A 16,718-nucleotide genomic window follows, 5' to 3' on the forward strand; every position below is an offset into this window, starting at 1 on the left:
TGTGCGTGTGTGCGTGTGTGTGTGTGTGTGTGTGTGTGTGCGTGCGCGCGCGCGCGTGCGTGTGCGTGCGTTGCTTTAACAATAATTAATTATATATGACCAATGTGTTTTGACTTCAAATGAGGTCAAATACCCAGGATTTCCCAAGACAGCGGCTTCATTTCCCGTTCCCAAAAATGTATTTTTTCTTTGGTAAAAATTCCCAGTGTATGCACGGCTGCACGCATATGTGATGTCCTGTGAAGGAAAAAACACAAAACAAAAGAGACAAGCCAATAACAGACCCAAACAGAACCCAAACTACAGCTGGAGTCTATAAATAACATTTACCATCGACAAGTCACAACTAACCCCCCCCCCCCCCATCTCTCTCTCTCTCTCTCTCTCTACCTCTCTCTCTCTCTCTCTCTCTCTCTCTCTGGAATGTAATCCCCTTTTTTCTCTTCTTTCCGTTCTTGCAGAGGTTTGTTAAGTCCATGTTTCTGGGTCACTGGGCTCTCTGTGTAAAGTCAGAGAAGTATCCATTTGGACCTGCACCTCGTGCAGGAAGAGACGGCTTGTTAAATGTCATCACTCACTGTCTGAAGTTATACAGGGCGTTCGCTGAGCGACCAAAACAAATCAAGATGTTTTTTTTTTTTAACCCATTAAGACCTGAGGCCGATTCTACAAATGCCTTCTAAGTCAGCAGTTCTCACACTTTCAATATTTTTTTTTTCAAAAATAGTAGATGTACAAGCTTGCGTAGCACGGCACAAAGCTGTGGGCCACTGAGCTTGTACATCTGACATTTTTTTATATCCAAAGCTAAAATCTAAAATCTTTAGTGTGATGGTTTGATGAATTCTGCCTCATATATGCTCAAATAGATGCCCAGAAGGTCATAAGGTCAGTGAGCAGGTATAGGGCTCAGAGGATCAAACGGAAAAGGGGTGATCCGTGGGGTGCATATCTCTGCCAGGCCAGATGGCCTACCCAGAGCTGTGTAAGTCGTGGGTTGCAGATGTCGGGACCCAAGGAGGGTTCAGAGGGGAAAAGCTTGGCTCTGCGTTGTTTAGAGGCCCCACAGTATGTCTGCCAAATTTGTGGTTGATCGGACAATGCATGATTTTTGCAGTTGTTGTTTTTTTGGTAATATAGGCCCCTCTCGCAGACTTTGGAAGCCAATTATAGCCAGTCGGCATGGAATCAAAACTCTATATGATAAAAAAAAATGTCACGTGACTCCATAGATAATGTGTAGCAATTTGTATGAGTTTTGATCAAAAAGTATAGCAAAAAGTGTGTTTTGAAGAAAATGCAAAATGGCGGAAAATCTAGTTGCGGAACTGGGCATGGCCTTATGTGGAGAGTTGCATCATGATCCAAGGAATCCAGGGAAAAATAAATATTCTCCATCCCCAGCTCTCAGTCTGGTGAAGATAATACAAAAATACATGCAAATGAGCTGTAGCGCAGGGATAATATAACCGCAGAAGAAGAGGCAACAGGAAGAAAGAGAAGCACGGAAAGGAAAGGAAGGACGAATAAGACATTTTCTCCGACCTTGCGCTTTGTCAGTCGCTCTGGGTATGAGCATCTGCTAAACGCCTTAACTGTAAATTTGAGGCTTTTACAGTAACTAAACTGTAAACCTTCAGAGAGACGCAGACGCATTAAAAAGCACACGGTAAAATCCTCAGTGTTAAATGTACGCGTTTGTAACTCGCAGAGCGTACAAAGCTAACCAAATGGACCCGTAAGGGTCCATTTGGTTGGCTTTGTACGCTCTGCGAGTTAAGTTAACACAGAGGACTTTACTGCACATAAGGTCCTGGAGCAGAGAAGTAGGTTAGTGTTATTTTTTTCCCCCTTCCTAACAAATCTCCGTGCCTCGTCAGTTGAATTGGAGCAGCGTTATTGGCTGTAGGCTGGGGTGGTTCACATGAGGCCCAGCTGGAACGCCAGACCAGACCTTTTAGCGGAGCTCATCTCTTTTTTTCCCTCTCTCTCTCTCTCTCTCTCTCTCTCTCGTTCTCTCTCTCTCCCTCCTTCCACACTTCCAAGCGTGAGAATGAAGCCTAGCGTTATACTTAGCCGCCAGACGTTTTGGATGGATGGATGGATCGTGGGGTATTTCTTTTCCCCCACATGCCAGCACACTGATGTAGCTAGCTCCCTGGGAGAAATGTGGTTCGAGGGGCACCATGCCCACCATGCCGGTTCCTGCTGTGAAAACCCACTTCATTCCAGTCTATGACATCAGTCGTCTACGACATATCTCTGACATATGAGTCCATGATTGGGCGATGTTTCAGCCCGATTTGACCGCCGTTCCATTATAAAAAAAATTAAGTAAATATGTATAAAACCGTCTCTGTCGGGTGGAAACCTCATAAACTGTCCAAAACTGTTACTTTTCAGGATTAAAATTCAAAAAATACGAAAGTAGAAGATCAACAAGCTCGAACGTTGATCTGCTGCCTTTAGTGTGACGCTGTAGTATGATCAAGTAGGGCGCTAATATATGAAAAAACACAAAAAGTTAGAATATGGAGATAGGAGGATTCTGCCCAATAGCGACGATATGTGAAATGAAATGCATGGAGATAAGTATTTCCTTGGCCGTCTGGCACGATGTGCACAAGAAATGTGGTGCCGGTCGGTCCAGCGGTTTGGGCAGACAAACAGGCTCACAGACCGAGAATCTTCCAGATTCTAGATGGCTCTGTATCCTATACAGACGAGGAGAGACACGCACGGCCAAACCCAAATTAGGCAGGTGCTGAGCAGAAAACACGATGACTTGCAGAAGAAAGAAAATAGCTCGCACACATGGGCTCCAGTTGAAACGTTGTCTGTCTTGCACCCGCAAGAGCTATAGCGTGACGGTTCTTCAACAAACTTCATGCTCTTCATCACACAACCTCATCAGACTTTGTCTGATGAAGATCAAGTGCTGTAGCTTGAAATGTCACGCAGGCACTTGCGGGTGCAATAAACACAACGTTTCAACTGGAACCCAACTGTGCTCGAGCCGCTTTCTTTCTTCTGTAAGTCTGCGCCCTAGAGCCACAACAATGTGTGACAGACACATTAATTGACCAACCACAGACCACCTTAGACAAACCACAGACTTCTGTTACAGCACAACACAGCCAATCAGATGCTTGCCTCACCTTTTCTCTGACTTTTGTGATTCAAACCATCCGTTGATGGAATCAATGATGTAAGACTGTGGGGTCGGACCATGTGAGACTAAGACTTATGCCTGATTTATATGTACATGGTTGCGCGTTGGGTCACACAAGTGTGACGCACTGTGAGCTTGTACATCTGCTATTTTCAGTGCATGACATCAGCGCGCAAGCAAATATAAGTCATCCGCAAAACGATGATTTGAATCGGACTGCTGTACTGTATGGTTATAAATGTTAATTTTAATGTCATATAGGAACTTCGTAAGATGGCTGGTCGAGTCAGATGAGAATCCAAACGGACCCAAGAACCTGACAAGGGAGATTTTGCTGATTTCTTTAACCTGAATCCATTCGTTCTACCCCGTTCTACCTTGTGGGGAGGTCGTGGGAATCTGAAACAACGTCGAGCGCTCACTCGCTTGTAAAATCTCATCTTACATTGTGAAGTGTGTCCGATTTTCATATACTCCTCACAGTAGAGCATTTGGATGTAGGTGCAAAATTTGCAAAATTGCTCTTTAAGAATACTGTCAGATTTAATTTCAGTGTTCCTGAGACAGCAGAAGGTTGTACAGCTCCGCTCCGGTCAAACAAAAAAACACCCTGACCATCTCTTGTTCCTGCGTGTTTCTGGGGTTTCTCTCTCTGTCCCGTCTTTCTCAACTCTCACACCCTTTGAGTCAGGTTTCTGGGCCAAAACTCACCGCTGCATTCTCACAGAGTCAGCAAGAAACAAGGCATGGCTGCGAAACTATCCTGACATGGTCTGTTTAAGGTCTAACTGGTAATGGTGCACATCACCTCCCTCAGTGGCCCCGAGCTGTTCACAAAACAGTCCATCACCTCTCACAGACATCCATATGTTGTGTTATAGTGGCCTGGGAACAGCTCTGTTTAGCTCGGATTGTTTTTTAATTCGAATCAACTTAAATCAACCCAATCCAGGCAAAACCAGTCCAGTACAGTCCAATCTGGTCCATTCTAGACCAATCTAGTACACTACAAGTCCAGTCTAGTCTAGTCTAGTCCAGTGACCAGTCCGGTTCTCTTCAGTCCAGTCCAGTGAAGTTCGGTTCACTTCAGGTCAGCTGAGCTCGAAAGCTTTCTCGTCCTATTGAGGGGAAATGTGGATAGCAGACAGTGTTTGGCAGTAGAACACAAGAGCATCAATCAACGCATGTCACAGAGACAGTCACATACATAGAAAATAGTGCATCTCTTTTAAAGTAATCTCTAATAGTGTATGTTATGTATGAGGGACACACAATTAGGAGGGGTTAAAGGTGTGATATTCTTTGGTTAAAACAAAAGTTATGTTGTTAAACAGTTAAAGCTCTATATGCCGATATTAATTGTGGTATACGTATGCTATAGTGCGTTTGTTCAGTAACAGGGCTTTTCCCATCTCTCTTCCAGCTCTTTAACAGAAAATATATATTATTGTGGCTTATACATTTTATCCAATCAGGAGAGAGAACCCCACAAAGCTCACGTATCAGCTTGTGTTCCAGTTCCAATCTCGTCTGCTCACTGTGTCATCACTTCCTGTTTCACTTGTTTATCCTGTAGCCTGTATGAGTTCTCTCTTCTGATTGGTATCCCAACCTAAAAATGTATTTTCTGTTTTTCAAAAGAGCTGGAGAAGATGGGGAGACCTATAGGAATATGGAGTTATTTAACACTTGTTTTTTTAATGAAAAACATCACTCACTGAACCTTAAACTATGAGGAGGAGTATTTCTCGAAATTCACAAGAAAAACACGAGTTCGACAAAATGTCTTAGTCAGCAGGGATCTTAGCGTGTTGGACGTGAAACAGACAGTGTGTTAGTCATGTTATCGCTGCTCTGACCGCAATCTCTCAAGGATGTTTATCAAAGAGCAGAGACACCTCAGCCGATATACGTAGCTGCTCAGGCAGCTGGCACCGTCTCTGTGTTTTGACACTTTTTTGGTCCGTGGTGCCGGTTTTGCAGTGCTGAGCCAAGTACTCAGGATTTATTGTCTTTTTTTTTTACTTAACCCATTAAGACCTGAGGCAGATTCTACAAATGTCTTCTAACAGTTTTCCGAAAAAACTATGATGCGATTTCAGTGGTTCTCAATTTTTTTCAAGTCAAGGACCCCCAAAATGATATGTATTTGGCCGCAGACACCCATCTCAAAATATTTCGTTACAGGGACCCCCAGAAGCAAAGATTTGAGTTAAAAATGTTTGCTTTAAAAATATATATTCAAAGATTTGCCAAAATCTCCATGATTTTTCCAAAATAGCAGATCTACAAGCTCACAGAGCGGCACAAAGTGACATACTATGAGCTTGTAGATCTGCTATTTTTGAATAGATAGCCAAATACATATCAATTTGGGGGTCCTTGGCACGAAAAAGTTCAAGAACTACTGCATTTGTGGGAATCAGCCTCAGATCTTAAAGGGTTAAGTTGAGTAAATGTGGTTACGTTCCACCACCGGTGTTTTGGCCCGCGTTGGCTGTTTTGGTTCGACGCTGGGTCTGTTTTGGGCCGACGGGGCTGGGTGTGTTTGAGCCTATAGTCCGCCAACTGCGTGGGCTGAGAGACAGACATGAAGGTAGGGAATTGTGGGTGGGTGTGGAGGGCAAGGGGGGAGAGAGAGAGAGAGAGAGAGAGAGGGGGGGGGTTTAAACTTGGAATCACGCTTGCAATCCTCAGCAATTCGCAGCTGCACTTCCTTCAGCAGATGATGACCTCATGATGTGTGCGAGAGAGAGAGAGAGAGAGAGAGAGAGAGAGAGAGAGAGCCGGCAGATTGTTCACATTACCTTGCTCCCCTGTTTTGTTCGAAAAGGCCAGGCACAGATCTCGCCAGCAAGACGATGAGTGTTGAGTTGTCTTGCTCTGTAGAGCCCAGTGGTTTGCAAACTATTTCATTGTCAAGGACTAATATGTATTTGGCTACTACGGACCCCCATCTGGACAAAACGTTGTGCCAGGGACCCTCTCTCCCCCCCATACAAGATTTGTGTTGCTAACAATTTTTGCGACACAAAAAACTTGATGTTCGGAAATATGCAAACTTTTCCAAAAATGTTAATGACTTTTTTTGAAAATAGCTGATCTACAAGTTCACAGCTCGTCGCAATGCGACGCGTTGTGAGCTTGTAGATCTGCTATTTTCAAATAGCTGATGTATATAGCCCCCCGCCTCATGGACCCCTGGGGGTCCCCGGGCCCGACTTTGAGAACCACTGCCATAGCCACTGCTGAGAACCACTGCTGTATTCGTTTCTCACTCTCTATTCCTGTTTCTCAGTCAGTCAGTCAGTCAGTCAGTCACTCTCTCTCTCTCTCTACCTCTCTCTCTCTCTCTAAATCGTTCCTTTGCTCATAAAAGTTCCAAATGGCACGCGGCCCGGCAGCACGTGCGTGTCATTTGTCACACTCATCTGACAGATCTATCAAATAAATGTACAAGCGTTTTTGACGGAACGCCCCCTCGTTGAGTTTTTTATGTCTTTTTGATCTTGTGACGCGCGGGGTGTCATCACTGTCGCTTCGAGCTGTCGTCAGACTCCGTCGGCTCCATCGACAAGCCCGTCAGATGGCTCGCCTCGCAGTAAAAACAGACCGCTCGCTCTCTCTCTCCAAGCCAAACCCCAAAACTTTGAACTTCGTGGTGCGACCGGGGCCCTTGACTCAGACCATTAACCCTTAACGGTTTTCTGAAAAACGTATGTTGCTATATCAGTGGTGCTCAAAACTTGACAACCAAAATTATATGTATTTTGGCCATCTCAAAATATTTTGTTCCAGGGACCCCCAGAAGCAAAGATTTGAGTTAAAAACGTTCGCTTAATAAATATAGATATAGGCCTATTCAAAGTTCACGATTTTTCAAAAATAGCAGATCTACAAGCTCATAGCGCGTCACTTCGTGCCGCGCTATGAGCTTCTATATCTGCTATTTCTGAATAGCCAAAGTATAAAATATGGACAGTCCGTGAGATGGCTCGCCTCACAGTAAAAAGAGACTCGCTCGCTCTCTCCAAGCCAAAACCCCAAATCTTTGAACTTCGGGGGCGACCGGGGCCCTTGACTCAGACCATTAAAATTAGATCAAAAAGAACGAAGACGAAGAAGACGAGAAAAAAAAATATTGGTGCCGCATAAAACGTTTTTTTCATCGCGGCGGCGCATCGCACGAGAAAATTAGCCCACTTCCTCCCCGCTAACACTGTTTGGACAGGTGAGTGAAACTGCAAGCTCGGCCCCGGGTCCCACGGCCCAGTGACTATACCTCAGAAAGACAGAGCCATCCAACCATAACATGAGCCATTGTGATTCCAAAAAAATAAGACAGAGAAAAAAGGAGAGAGAAAGAAATACAAAAAACATCAGCAGTTGGAAAAACCACGAGAGGGGAGTCCTCAGATTCACCCCGATGTTAAACAAATACTGATATTACTGCATGAGAGCAACATGCAGCATGTGTGTGGCTGTGCATGGGTGTATGTGCAAGGGTCAGTGGGGTGTAAAGTAACTAAGTACATTTACTCAAGTGCTGTACTTAAGTACAATTCTGAGGTACTTTCACTTTACTGGAGTATTTCCAATTTTCTATACTTTTATTTCTACTCCACTACATCTCAGAGGCAAATATTGTACTTTTACTCCACTACACTTATTTGAAATTTTGAGTTACTATAGTTACTTTTCACATATTATGAAACATGCATTAACCACTTCAGCCCTATTTCAACTTTGGCTACTTGAAAATAGCAGATCTACAAGCTCACAACGCGACGCGAGCTTGTAGATCTGCTCTTTTCAAAAGATTTGCATATTTTAGACATTGTGAAATGGGACATTCTGCATAATGAGTACTTTTACTTTTGGTACTTGAAGTATATTCTGATGCCAATACTTTTGTACTTTTACTCAAGTAATATTTTGAACACAGGCTGTTTACTTGGAACAGAGTATCTCTACATTGCGGTGTTGATACTTTTAAGTAAAACATCTGAGTACTTTATTCCACCACTGGCAAGGGTGTGCATGTGTATAGTATGCGGTGTGCGTGTGCGTGTGTGTGCGTGCGCGTATGTGTGTGTGTGTGTGTCTAAGGTTGGATGTATCTATGTGCGACATGCGTGTGCGTTTACGCTTGTACAGTATGTGGATAAGTGTGTGCATGTGTGTGGATCTACAGTGTACGCGTGTATGTACAGTATATGGAGTTGGGCAAGGGTGTGCATGAATCTCTGTGTGTGTGTGTGTGTGTGTGTGTGTGTGTGTGTGTGTGTGTGTGTGTGTGTGTGTGTGTGTGTGTGTGTGTGTGTGTGTGTGTGCGTGTGCACGCGTGTGTGTGTGTGTGTGTGTGTGTGTGTGTGTGTGTGTGTGTGTGTGTGTGTGTGTGTGTGTGTGTGTGTGTGTGTGTGTGTGTGTGTGTGTGTGTGTGTGTGTGTGTGCGCGTGCGTGCGTGCGTGCGTGCGTGCGTGCGCCTGTGTACACGCTGTGTTTTTCCTCTGGTCCGTTGCTGTAATGGAATAATCTTCACCCCCTGAAGAAAGCTGGCTCCTCATGCCATTCCCCGCGGCCTGGGGCCCAGTCTGTGTGGGTGGATGACTGCGTGCATGTGTGCATGAGCGAGTGTGTGTGTGTGTGTGTGTGCGTGCGTGCAATATCTCTCGCATGTTAAAGACTACTTGTGTTTGTGCAGCACATTTTCCTCCACATTCCTCGCCCTCCTCCTGAAGCGTCGGTGAAGTGTTGTGGGGTTTTTTTTGTTTGGTTTGCGAGGTCCTGTCCTCACTGCTTAGTCAGCTTAAAGAAAAGAACTGAACGGGAGGCCTTGATGTGTGTGCAGCCTTATCATTACAACAACAATCACAAGACTGCAGGGAAATGCTTCACGTGCAATGTTTTGGTTCACCCACATTAAGGTCAGCAGGTTGGAGATTAAAACAAGTTAAAGCTTGTCATGTGTTTGTCAACGGTTCCTCAGATTCGACAACTTTGATCTCCAGTTCGGAGAATGAGAAATGTTCAGCCAATGTTTAAAGGAGTAGTTCACCCAAATAATTACTTATTTTTGGGGCGTCCGCTGGCCTAGCGGTCCAGGCGCATACCATATGCTGGTAATCCACCTTGACAGCGTGTCGCGGGTTTGACTCCCGATCCCGGCGACCTTTGCTGTATGTCATCCCCCCAACTCTCTCCCCATTTCCTGTCAGCCTACTATCCTATCAATAAAGGCAGAAAAAGCCCCAAAAATATCTTTAAAAAAAAATAATTACTTATTTTCTATCAATTGCACACCCCGGGAAGCATTGAATTCATGGAGACTTTTTTGTTTTTGTCGCATTCCTAAGCCAATAATTTCATTACCGGCGGAAAGATGCTAATGCACCCAGTAAGGAGACACAAAGGAGACTCTTTGAGTCTCCTGCCGGAAATTCCCAAATTATTGGCTCAGGAATGCGACAAAAACAAAACAATCTCCATGAATTCAAGGCTTCATGGGGTGTGCAATTGATATAAAATAAGTAATTTTTGGGGTGAACTATTCCTTTAATGATTACTGCTGAGGTGACCGTGAGCAAGGCACTCAATGCACAGCTCTGTACTGGGCAGCTCCCAGGTGTTAATGTGTCTAACAGTGTTGAGTGTGAAGCTGGGTGTTGCACTAAATCAGTCAGCCTTCTCTGGATGGAAAATGACCTTCACAGCTCCAATCCGGGATTTATTTCAATTAAAACGGTTATTTATCCATGCACTCTACGTTGGAGTGTGGTAATAGTAAACTTCGCACATTTGAAATGTGCACTGGGTTGTCGGGTCGTACCCTTCGTCACAATGTGTCGCGTTGCAGCGCGCTGTGAGCTTGTAGATCGGCGATTTTCGCCTTAGAGATTTGGAATGGAAGGGACAAAGTAGGGTTTAAAGGACAACTTTGTTTTTTTACAACCAAGGTTTATATTTTAGCTTGTAATTAAAGTAAATAAATGATGAGTGTAATTTTTTTTTCATTTACTGCTTTCTATAGTTTTAGCATTTTTTGCGATATTTTTTACAGTGGGCGGGGGCATTCTGTCCGGTGGCTAAATATGCCTTTTTTACGCAATAAAAAAGGTCCGGCTGTCTGAGATGGCCAGATGTGAGTTATTGGGGGCTAGAAGAGCTACTGTAAATGATAATAAAGAAAACGCCGGGTTAATGTGTTAAAAAAATACATATTTAGCCACCGGACAGAATGCCCCCGCCCACTGTGAAAACACTGTAAAAAAGATTGTGAAAATTGCTAAAACTATAGAAAGCAGTAAATTTAAATTTTTTAACACTCATCTTTTATTTACTTTAATTACAATCTAAAACATAAACCTTGGTTGTAAAAAACCAAAGTTGTCCTTTAAGTGGTTAGGATTGGATGCATTAATACAAGAGGGTAATTCTATCTGGCAGTGAGGATGACAACCATTGTGTCCATTAATCATTTGGTCCAAAACAACACATCTCTGGCTGGATTGACGTGGAGTTTGCCGTGCACCTTCATGCTCCACAGAGCATAAGCCCTACTGATTTTAGTGATCATATTATGTCCCTATACATTTCAACTGCAAACCATATTATCGTTGCAAAATATGATGCATTGTGGGCTTGTAGATCGACTGCATTCACCAAAAATATTGAGTGTAAAGCGCAGTGGTGGAAAAAGTACTCCAATGTTTAAGTAAAAGTATCTATCAATACTGCAATGTAGAAATACTAAGCAGAGGTGGACTCAGTACTTGAGTAAGAGTACAGATACTCCTGGTCAAATTTACTCCACTACAAGTCAAAGTAGCTCAGTCAAAATATTACTCAAGTAAGAGTAAAAAGTAATTGCTTTTAAATATACTTCAAAAGAGCATTCTTTGAAAAATACAAGTACAAGTAAAAGTAGGAGTACATTTCATTTTTATATTAATGAATTGCTGTAATGTTTTCACAATGAATGTATAGGACCTTGTAACTCTTGTTTCAAAGAAGTAACTCTCTAAAACCACCTACACTGCATGCACCGATGTGCTTGTAGAACCACCACGTAATACAAAGCCTACAGAAACACAGAAATGATTGAGGAACCAGAACTTAATACTTTTACTCCTATACACCCATACACGATGTAACAAAGAGCCTAGAGGCAAGTTGAGGGGGAAGCCAGAAACATGGCTGGTGTGAGAGCAGAAGTGTGGCCTTCCCTAAAATTGCATTTTAGGGAATAAAAAATAAAAAATCTTTGCTTCTGGAAGTCCTTGGCACAAAAACATTTTCAGATGGGGGCCCGTGGCCAAATATATACTGTATCAATTTGGGGGTCCTTGACACGAAAGAAGTTTGAGAACCACTGCCACAGACAGCAGCTGCAAAACAGCACCTTCTCCGTTCAAAAATGAACATTACGCGCACATATGGAACATATTGCATCAGTCTGCCCACATCGTTACCACGGTTACCCAGTGACACACTGTACACTTCCTGCCCTCTTTATGTCACTTTATTTTCAGCCAGATGTGTTTCTTCTCTCATTCTTCCCTTTGTAACTCCTCTCTGTTTGGATCCATTTCACCTATACCCAGTGGTGGAAAAAGTACTCAAATGTTTTACTTAAGTAAAAGTATCAATACTGCAATGTAGAAGTACTCTGTTACAAGTAAAAGGCTGGTGTTCAAAATTTACTTGAGTAATAGTACAAAAGTATTGGTATCAAAATGTACTTAAAGTACCGAAAGCAAGTGCTGAAATGTTTGAAAATAGCAGATCTACAAGCTCACAACGTGTCGCGATGTGATGCGTTGTGAGCTTGTAGATCGGCTATTTTTACATAGCCTAGGTATAAAATAGGACTAAAGTGGTTAATGTATGTTTTATAATGTAATAATAATGTATATCTGCAAAGTAACTAGTAACTAGTTTTCAAATAATTGTAGTGGAGTAGAAGTAAAAGTACTGAAAATTTAAAATACTCCAGTAAAGTAAAATAAATACCTCAAAATTGTACTTAAGTAGTAGAGTAAATTGACTTAGTTACTTTACACCACTGCATTTCACCTGTACCACCTCAACAGACCTTATGAAAGAAACACAAGGAACATGGGAAGAATTCAGAATCTGTTTTTGATTTGGACAGAGGTAGTGGAGTCATCTTTATAAGCTTGAGCACAAGCCAAAGAAGATGCGATTAAATAGACCGGAGATTAATTTCACAGGCGGAATTAAAGCTTCTGACTCCCAAGGCTGGGAAAACTGTCTCCTTCCGTTTATTTAGTCTGCAAAAGAGAACAGATTTAAACAGAGTTTATATACCTGGAAACAGTAATCAAGTACATTTTCTTGAGTACTGTACTTAAGTACATTTGTGGAGTATTGCTTCTTTTTTTTTTTTTTTTGCTGATGACTTTCAATCAACTTTCAAGCCACATTTCAAACAGAAATATCGTACTTTTGGCTCCACTATACTTCTAGGAAGGCACTCTTGGGACCTAAACGTACACAAATATTTTATAAATGAACCCTATTTCAAATACAGTGAAAATAGCCAATCTACAAGCTCATATATGCGCCACAGCGCGACGTGTTGTGAGCTTGTAGTTCTACTACGTTTCAACACTTTTGAAAAGTTCCCGAACATTTCTGACAATAGTCTCTATGCACAGCAGCCATATTGGAAATAAATTGGGCCTCTTCTTACTTCCTTCAAAGGTGTTACCAATGATACTAATGAAGGCTCTGTTCCATTCTGGTCAGGGTGCTGATATCATGCATGTTGGCTCACTAGAAACACTCCATTTTGGTTCCCAAATGGCCCCTTATGGTGGGTGTGTAACTCTGAGTGTACAAATAGAACCAAATGGACCCTTACGGGTCCATTGGGTTCTATTTGTACACACTCAGAGTTATGGGGGTCCTTGAAAATAAGACAACCACTATGCCACACTAAATGGAACAGAGCCTTAATTAGTATTATTGGTAACACCTTTGAAGTAAGGAAGGGGCCCAATTCATTCCCAATATGGCTGCTGTGCATAGAGCCTATTTCTGAAGATTTACTTGGTGATTTTCACTTTTCAATACTTGAGTATTTACTTGAGTGGATATTCTTTGTCCACCACTGCCTGGGAATGAACCTGAGACAATGTATGTTATGTCTGACTATGATACACTCTGTTCTCATTTGCTCTTGTTTCGTATAGGGTTTCGTCATATCTTGTACCTTGTAAAGCCATTAGAGAGAGAGAAACGCTCCAGAGCGGGGCAGTTTAATCTTGCCTTGGTTACTGGCAAGCGTGCACGTTGAAGTAATGTCTTAAAAGCAGCTTTTATAGACCGTTGGTTGTGCAACATGTTCTGTTTCCGTCTTTGAACAGGAGAGTGCATTGAATACATGATAGAAACACCGCTCTAGAGCTTTTGGTTTTTCGTGTTTTGGAGGAGAAAAGACGGGCATCAAATTGATAGAGACATTCACCAAAATGTGAACGCGTGTCTTTGTTCCATTGACCGATTAATTGATTTTGACAATAATCACTCGTTACTGTAGGCTTTACATCCAACCCATCAAAGAGCTCTCATTCCAGTGAAACATCAACTCTGGTGGAAGAGCAGATGAAACATTTATACATTTATCACTTAGGCCTATTCACGAGAGTTGGTGCTGAACTATCCTATAAGTTAATTTGTTTTCCTTAAAAACTGCCCAAAGTTAGCCTACAGTACATTTGTCAAACTGAGTGAGAAAATTGCCATTACACCGGCTGTAATAGCATCCTCAAGAATATGACTTGCTCGGCGCTATACTGTCCATGCATACAGTATGCCATTCCCAAGGAGTAACATTTTGGGGAGCACTCGTTTTGGTTCACTCAACGTGCTGCATATGTGCAAGATTTTACAGCAAATGCATGCTGTTTTAAATCACTTGAGAACAACGCTGGCATGGCGTGCCGTCAGCGAGGCCTTGAAGGCGAGCCGCTAGACGAGTGAGTGCCTCCGCCGAACAGCCGACGGCCGATCACATCGACAAATGCGTCCCAAGTCCAAGTTGGCACGCCGTGGGTGAACCAAAACGCGTCACCCGCCTCCTCTCTGTGTCTCAGCCAAACTCTCTCAGACTTACAAATGGATTAACAGTGAGGATTTTGTGTGCCCGGGGTTGTCAAATAAATGATCTCTGTCTGTCATTGGTGTCCAGTTCTTCTGAGCTAGCTTCAGACGCTAACGCAGGCTTAAGATTTTACCACAGTCAGTCGGTTCGCTCGTTTCCCATGTGTCATCATGTCTCTGGCTAGCTCATTATAGCTAACGATCACCACCACACACATAATGAAGGCATGGTGTGCACACAAACTGAGACACACACACACACACATAAATCTGTCTCTCTCACAACCGTGAGCACACAGAGACACGATTCTGCTGTATATGACTCACGTGAGACACACGCACGCGCATGCTCCATATCCCCCAGCAGACATTAATGCAGGTCCATTAGGGACAGCCGTGCGGCGCAGTCTTTTCATTTTCGTCCAGTTTAATGACGAGGGCCCCCCTGGGGGGCACCAGCCTATTTCCTCAGCCCTCCGGGACAAGAGGAGGTGCTAACCCCACCTCCTCCCCCAGTCACACCACCAGAACCTCCTGTCCTTTCATCTCAACAGCCCTCTGTTTGTCTGTCTGGGTCTTTAATGAAGAGAGCTGGCCAATAGGCGCTACGCACAGCAGCCATATTGGACAGAAATTGGGCCTCTTCTTGCTTCACAGGTCTTACCAATTATACTAATTATAGGCTCTGTTCCATTCTGGTCAAACAGAGTGAGGGTGCTGAATATTGTGCATGTTGGCTCACTGGAAACACTTTGCTACACCAGTGGGTCTCAAAGTGTGGTCCAGGTACCCTCATGGTTCCTTGAGGGGCTTCCAAATGGCCCCTTACGGGTGTGGAACTCTGAGAGTGTACAAATGGAACCAAATGGACCCGTAAGGGTCCATTTGGTTCCATTAGTACACTCTCAGAGTTATGGGGGTCCTTGGAATTAAAAAAGTTTGAGAACCACTGTGCTACAATGGAACAGAGTCTTAATTAGTATAATTGGTAAGACCTGTGAAGGAAGTAAGGAAGAGGCCCAGTTTTTTTCCAATATGGCTGCTGTACATAGAGCCTATTGATTTGTGGTTGCACCCACCCTGGTGCTTAATACTACCCCACTGGTTCGCAACCTGTTTGCCGGGGCCCAATGGTGGGCCGCGAGGCTATTGCAAGTGGACCCCTAAATAACTGGCAAAGCACTATGATTTTTAATGATAATACAACATTAATATTAAACAAAATAGGGCCACGAATACGAGATATTCAACTGATCCGTGAAAGTTTGGGAACCACTTTGCTACACAAAATACTAAGTAGAACACACAGTGAAATCCTCTGTTTCATTTAATCCCAAGAGTGTACAAAATGTAGCCTATAGGGTCCATTTGGTTACATTTGCACTCTCTCTTGAGTTACAAATGGATAAATGATCAATGGTTGTCAAAATGATGTGTCTTCTTCTCTACATGCCTGCTTATCATTATTTATATCTGAAAGTGACACATTATCCCTGCAGTAAAAAAAAACTATTTAATCATTTGAAACCTAGTGTGAAAAGCAGAAACATCATTAGCATCATTATTCTGTTTGAAGATCTTGGCTTGTTGAATCCCCCAGCTTAACTTTACTGTGAGTTTCATTATGTTGGGAGGCACGTAATGACTTTGGACCATGTGTGTGTTTGGCAAATGTAAGCGTTTTCCTGTGCAACTGCTCCACGATAGTAAGAGCGGTAGCCGCTGTACAATTTGCTGCAGTAATTTACTAATATACTAACATTTACCATGTTGAGGTAGATGTATGATTGGACACAGAATCCTATGTTTGTTGTGCTGAAAAATCGTAAAGCCCCCTTTTTTCTAATGCCCAGAAAGTTAATGCCCAGAAAGTTAATGCCACCTTTAATGCCCAGAAAGTTAATGCCACCTTTAATGCCCAGAAAGTTAATGCCACCTTTAATGCGCAGGTTAATTTCCCACATTTATGCCCAGAAAGTTAATGCCCCACTATTAATGCAAAATGTAATGATCCATTCATACATGTAGCTATCCAGTGCCTTCTATTTTACATTTTATTCGTTAGTTGTATTTAATGAAAAAATTATGTCATATTTCATAACTTTGGCCCTACTGACTAAAATCTAAAGCCTAATGTTTTTCTGTAGAAAATATTGTTAAAGCCCCCAGTTCAATGAAAAGAAAGCAAAACATGGACTTTTAACTGAAATGATTCTTCTTAAGAGATGCTACTGAGTTTAGCAAGTCACTATGTGGTGTCGTGAAAAGTGGGGCTTTACACAAGTTAACATCCTACAGTGTTCCGTATGTTGTTTTTTATACAGAAATATGTGTAGGCAAATGTTAATTTAGATATTTAGCCCTATTTTATGCTTTGTCGCACGACAGTGACGCGCAAAAGTGTTGTGAAAATAGCCAA

The 16,718-nt window shown here is 42.7% G+C and overlaps 1 protein-coding gene across 1 annotated transcript in view; it reads left to right on the top strand.

Moving 5' to 3' along the window:
- The window catches only part of antxr1c (ANTXR cell adhesion molecule 1c), a 93,807-nt gene that overhangs the window by 14,677 nt on the left and 62,412 nt on the right, over window positions 1–16,718 (top strand). The window lies entirely within an intron of this gene.

The sequence above is a fragment of the Gymnoscopelus microlampas genome (assembly GCF_963454915.1).
Source record: "Gymnoscopelus microlampas genome assembly, chromosome: 14".
Classification (NCBI taxonomy): domain Eukaryota; kingdom Metazoa; phylum Chordata; class Actinopteri; order Myctophiformes; family Myctophidae; genus Gymnoscopelus; species Gymnoscopelus microlampas.